Below are 6,513 nucleotides of genomic sequence, written 5' to 3' on the forward strand. Positions count from 1 at the left end.
GACCACCAATAGCTGCTAACAACTTTGAAATTTGCACAGCTTTGATTCAAACTATCCAAAATTTATGTCAATTTACTGGTGATGTAAGTAAAGATCCTCATACCCATCTAATAGACTTTCTTGAACTTGTTGAGACTTGTAAATATAATGGAGTCACAACATATGCTATCAGGTTACGACTTTTTCCTTTTTCACTAAAAGGAAAAGCCAAGACATGGTTATGAAGCTTATCGAAAGGTTCCATTACAACATGGGACCAAATGACCCAAAGATTTCTTAACAAGTATTTTTCATTAGCAAAAACAATTAAAATGAAGCAAGAAATTAATAATTTTATACAAACAGATAATGAATCTGTATATCAAGCATGGGAAAGATTGAGAGCAATGTTAAGAAAATGTCCACACCATGGAATTTCAGACCCTGAAATTTTATATATTTTTATCATGGTCTTAAACCCTCCGTGAGAAATATAATTGATGCAGCATCAGGAGGATCTATAATGTGTAAAACAACTACAGAAGCCACACAATTACTCAATGAAATTTCAGAAAATGCAGTTCAGTGAGGCCTTCAAGCCTTTTTTTGGCAATCACATTACAAGCCTTGAACCATTTAAAGTTTATCCTTCTATTGAAACCTTCCTTCCTTGAACTTAAAAAGTGAAACTTGAGGCCAAAAACCTAAGTTGGGGGTGGTAAGTTTTGGAAGAAGTAACCTTGGGCCATGATATTGTAAGTGGACACCTAAAAAGTTAAGCAAAGGGAGAAATTGAAAAGGTGAAAAAGAAACAAATCATCAAAAGAAGAAATAGCATGGATTGAAAAAGAAATAGTCGATAAGAAAATGCTTTCAAAGAGATGGGTAAATCAAGGTAAGCAAAAGTAGGCATGTGTGAATTTTTGAAACAAATGAAGTGGCCCATGGTCAAAAGTTTGGTTAAATAGTGTGATGTAGATGTTCAAGGAGGGTGTAGTCACTTTGTATCCAAAATTTATTATATCCTTTTTTGAACCTACGTTACAAGCTCAAAAAGGCCTTTGAGATCTCCAACCAAGTGTATTCATCGTAGTGGCGGTTGAAAATAAGGGCACGCATATGGTATGGTACTTGTTAGCATTAAGAGAGTCTTTTTGAGAGTGAGTGTTGTATTTAAATCCCTTGTTGCATATAGATAATTTGGTGTGTGGGATTTTCTTCTTGTGAGGAGGCATGTACACTAACTGAGGGGGGGTGAAATTATCATCTTCTAAAAAATGAGGCAAGGGAGTATAGTTAAGTTTCTATTGATAGGGATTCACTTCTAGAGAGTTGGTGATTGTTGCATTGATTATTATTTAAAGTCTTTTGCATTCTTGAAGATTGTGTTTTATGTTGAGGGGGGCCGTGAGACTAGCTTTGGCCATGCTTGAGAGATACTTGTTGGTGTTAATCAAGTCCAAAGTCATTGTGATCATTTGGTTATCTAAATGGGATTCCAATTGTATAGTCTCATTGAGTAAGAAGTAGTTTTTCTTGAGGACAAGCAAAGGTCTAAGTTGGAGGTGTTGATGAGTGGTAAATTTACCACTCATTGACGTCCAAATTCGTGCATACTACTATGATTTAAAAGTGTTAATAAGATGAATTTATCATTTGAATGAACCAATTTTCATGTTTTACAGGTATACAGGTGATGGAAAGAAAAGAAGTGAAATGAGCTGAAGGGATCGAAAAGGGAAGATTTAGTGCAAAAGCTAGAAAAAGCATGAGCAGGAATTGTCCCTCAGTTACCACAATCGCGATTGGAGGGTACGATAGCAACAAGTCAATATGGTGATCATGATGGGCTCACCGCAAGGGAGCCACGATTGCGGGAGCCGCGATCGCTATCAAGCTACAGCGATCGCTATTGAACGAAAAATAGCCCAGGGGCAGATTTTTCATTTCTCTCACCTGGTTCCAAATTTCTATAGGATGAAAACCCTTTTTATTTTTTGGACGATTGAAGCTACTTCTGCGTATTGCGACAGCACCTGGCCTTGGATCAAGGCTCTCACTCGCTCAAGACGTCGATGCACCACCGGGTTGTTGGTAGCTCTTAGGTTCTCTGCAACCAGACTTTGAAGTTTTTGCCATGCAAAACCCTGTTAATTTTGTCAAGAATATTATGATTAATTTTTTAATTTAGTTTAGTTATAATTGAAGTTAAGTTGGAGAATATTCTTAATTGCATCTTGAATGGAAGCATTAAATGATCCTTTTGGTATATTTCTTTCCATAAACTTCATGAGTAGCTAAACATATATCTTGGGATTATGTTGAATTAGGGTACAAATATGTATGGCTTTTTATTATTAGTGTAGATTCTTGGCTAATAATGTTGGGTTTCACTAATCCTTGCTTGTTGAATGGAAATTTGTAGGTAAAAATCCTAAATTTCCATAATCTCACATCATCCTTGAAAGAGGGATGTGAGTATACTTATGGATCCTATATCATTCTTAAAAGAGGGATATGGGTGACAAGGTATTAGTGAACAATAGTTATATGTAGCTTATTCCCTTTTTATTATCTTAGAAATAAAGGTGGATTGAGAATTTGCTAGGTCTTTGATTGAGATTTACGATGGATGTAGTTGTCATTCCCATAGGGTATCCGAAAGGATCCATAGGTGATACTTTTGGTGCTTGGTTGAAAAACTAGCATCAAAACCCCTACCCTACCCATATAGTCATTAACTAGCATTTGCATTTGATTATCATGGACCCGTGCAATATTTTCCCCTAGGAAAACATAATCCCAAGAATTGTCTCATATTGAAATCTTATCCATATTTGTTGCCCGTAATTGGTAGTTTAAGTAGATTTTGGTAAAACAACCCTTCCGAACCATACCCCCCTTAATTTTAATTTATGTATTTCATTTCGTTTACATTACGAGTATATACTTAGACGCTTTCAACACCCATAGGATTTGAATACTAGATTCACTCCTCAAGGATTCGACCCTAACTCGCTTTGGGTTATTGTATTTGACAACAATCACCTTGCCCATAAATTATGGAGTAAGTTGAGCGTGAACACCCGATATTTATGATTTATATGCGATCTTTTCTATCATGATCTTACTCTCTAGTCTGCATTCAAGTCCATAATTTATGTTTAGGGAGGAGTTTCATGTACGTTTTACCCATGATTCACTTTATGTTATTATTATAGATAAATTTACCTTTGTATTAGAGTACTCCTTGTTTGTATTCGTAGGATTTATGGGGGCTCGATTGTGTTATTTCTTTCTTGTGTGTTGCTTCTGGGATTATGAGGGCCCAGTTAGGTTGTAGTGTGACTACTTTTACTTTGAGCTACTTATTCAGCAAATTTATCATAATCTTACAATTTGGAGTATTATTTTCATTTATGGACCTTATCTCTGACTTTAGTTTATATTCTCGCGTTTTATTATACCCATACAATAGTTTAGCTCAGTCGGCCTATGATAATTACTAGGTGCTCATTGTTTTAGTACTCATACTATACTTCTTTATCTTTCCCTGATGCAAATCTGAGTATGAGTCATCGCCGTTGACGTTATCCACAGGCTAGTTGCTGCTTCGAAGATAGGGTGAGCTTTTAGAATCTAGAATTTATTCTCTCTCTTTCTACTATCTTTGAATAGCTTTTTGTATACTCCGAGATTACATATATATTTTACATTATCTAGTACGCTATTATTAATTTAATAGCTCTTGTATTGGCCTTACCAGGTCGTGGGGATACTCTTTTGGATATTTTACCCCTTTGTCCTCTGTTTTTCAGTATGGTGATTTTTTTATATAATAGTTTACCTGTATGTGCCTTGCACGTGTAATATTTGATTATTTAAAATTAAATAATTTTGTCTATTATAGAGATTTTTAATGAAGTGTAAAAAGTTCAAATCACTTTTCAAAAATTCTTTACACTTTAATATAATAATGTAAACATAAACATATATTTTAGTGTAAGTATATAATATATTTTACCACCAAAAGTTTCAACTGATTGATGGGTCATCACTTCTGTGTTTGTTATGCAGTACCTCTTTCCTTTGCTGTCAGAGGCTACGAGAGACGCATCAATTTGAACCATATTTGCGGTACAATTATTATTTTTTTACATTTAGAATCTTTTCTTGTTTTAAAATTCAAATCTTTACAAAATCATGGATTACATTCTTATTACGTAAAACTTTTTAAAATTTGGTACTTCTTAAATTTTTCCTATTCTAACACGTTTAAATTTATTTCTAGAATTTTCAAATCTTCTTAAAATTAAATTTAGTTGATTTAGAATTCTTAAACTGTTGAAAAAAAATATTAGTTGCCATTAATTCTGATGACTTTGAATAAGGAAAGGTTTCCATAAATAAATTTAATTAATTTTTAACTCTTAAATATTAGAAAAAAATAGTGAAAGGATGCTTTTATCTAAAGCAAAGACTTTTAATGAAGGGCAAGGAAAGGTTTCCATAAATAAATTTAATTAATTTTTAACTCTTAAATATTAGGAAAAAATAGTGAAAGGACGTTTTTTTCTAAAGCAAAGACTTTTAGTGAAGGGCAAAAAATTCAAAAAATATTTTAAGGCATTTCACACTTTTAATATATTATAGATTATAGATAGATATAGATATTTGTGGAGTACTTCTATCATATGCTTTCATTCTGTATTTTTTTATTTTTTATTATTTAGTCCATTACTTCTCTTTTTGAGCTATAGTTTGACTTAGCTACTGGTGGGATAGATTAGATGCCATCATGACTCGGGGATTAAGATCGTGACAGAGAGACAAATCCTCCTAAGATGGCAAGTGTAAGCACAAGAAAATTTCTATTCTAAAACACAAAATATAAACAAAAATGTAAAATCTTATCTTTGCCAAAACCTTCATTCTTGAAGACAATAACACCCTGAACAAATTTCAAGATTCTTTTGTTTGTGATTTGAATTATTAAATGATGTGAATATCATTTCCAATGATGCTCAATAAATGTGTATTTATTAATAATTAAAATTTCATAGATACAAGTATCTTGAGAAAATTGAAGGAAAAGTGTCTTTTAAGTCTTGAATGAAGGATTGGTGACATTGACCAACTTAAAGGGTCAAACATCATTAGAAAACTTGATTAAATTAATTGTGGACTTGATTAATATTTTTAAAACTTTCTAATCTTTTCAAAAATATAAATCAACCCAACCCACACCCCTCTTCAATTCAAATCAACCAGTCTCTCTCCTCTCTCTCGACAGCTTTTCTCAACTCTCTCCCAACAAATAGTTTTGCAAATTTCTTCTTTTAATCCTTGGCAATTCCAAAATCCGATGATAAATAGTTGGGCTTTGAGTTCCTTTTCGACTTCAACCTTCAATCGACGTGATAGCCTTGCTCTCCAGCCACACAGCTTCGAGTTCATCATCGTTCATTTTCTTCTTTCACAGGTAAAAATTTATGGCCTTTTTAGTTTTGAAGAAAACGAGGAACTTGAGACAACTTCTCATATAGTATTGGTTAACAATTTCAATATTTGTTGCTTTAATTTGAAATGCGGTCTCAATAAAATCCTAATTTCTGGTATTTCTTCTCCTCTCTTTTTTAAGTGAATTATGATTTTTTGTTGTTTTTTGCATTTTTTTGAAGTTTGATTTTTGTTGTTTGTGTTTATAAAAATAAAACAACGATTTGGGTTGATTTGTTCTGTTCTTGGTAAAATTGTGATATTGCTATTTTTTGTTGAATAAAATTGTGCCACTATTTTTTGTTTTATTGAACAGATTATCCATCTGGTGCAACATACTAACTATATGATGCAACAGATTTGTCAGATGATGCAATAGATCAACCATCTGATGCACCAGAGGAACCATCAGATTACAATTCTGATGCAATAGATTAATCATCTGATGCAACAAATTTAGCATATGATGCAACAGATTAATTATATATTGCAACAGATTAAGCATTGGATAAAAAATATGATGCAACTAATTAACCATTTCATGCAATAGAAGAACCATCAGATTAATGATCTGATGCAACTAATGAACCTCCTGTTGGATAAAATCCTATCGACTCTTCAAATAGGACATATCCAAGACATGATTTTTTCAATTGATCATTCATCTGTTGTGATAAAAGACCCTATGTTGGAAGAAATCTAAATAATATTGACCATTGATAACTGTTCCAACAAATTACTCATGTGTTGCTACAGATGTGTGACCTGTTGCACTGACCATTCATTTTTCTCAATGGATGAGTGATATGTTTTGTGTTGTCATAATAAATTACTCCAGGATTGCTTCAAGTTAGTTAACTGTTCTGACAGATCACTCATATGCTGCAACAGATGTGTGATCTGTTGCACAGACCATTCATTTTTCTTGACAGATGAGTGATATGTTTTGTATTATCATAATAGATTATTCAGCCATTGCTATAGATTATTTAACTATTCTAACAGATCACTCATATGTTACAATAGATGATGTTG

General features: G+C 32.8%; 1 non-coding gene across 1 annotated transcript; it reads right to left on the minus strand.

Annotated features, from left to right (window-relative positions):
• Positions 1-308: 308 nt before the first annotated feature.
• Positions 309-415, minus strand: LOC124889142. Its single transcript, XR_007047755.1, has one exon. It is a non-coding gene; the product is annotated as a small nucleolar RNA R71 (small nucleolar RNA).
• Positions 416-6,513: the final 6,098 nt, after the last annotated feature.

This window comes from Capsicum annuum, chromosome 11 (genome assembly GCF_002878395.1).
Source record: "Capsicum annuum cultivar UCD-10X-F1 chromosome 11, UCD10Xv1.1, whole genome shotgun sequence".
Lineage (NCBI taxonomy): Eukaryota > Viridiplantae > Streptophyta > Magnoliopsida > Solanales > Solanaceae > Capsicum > Capsicum annuum.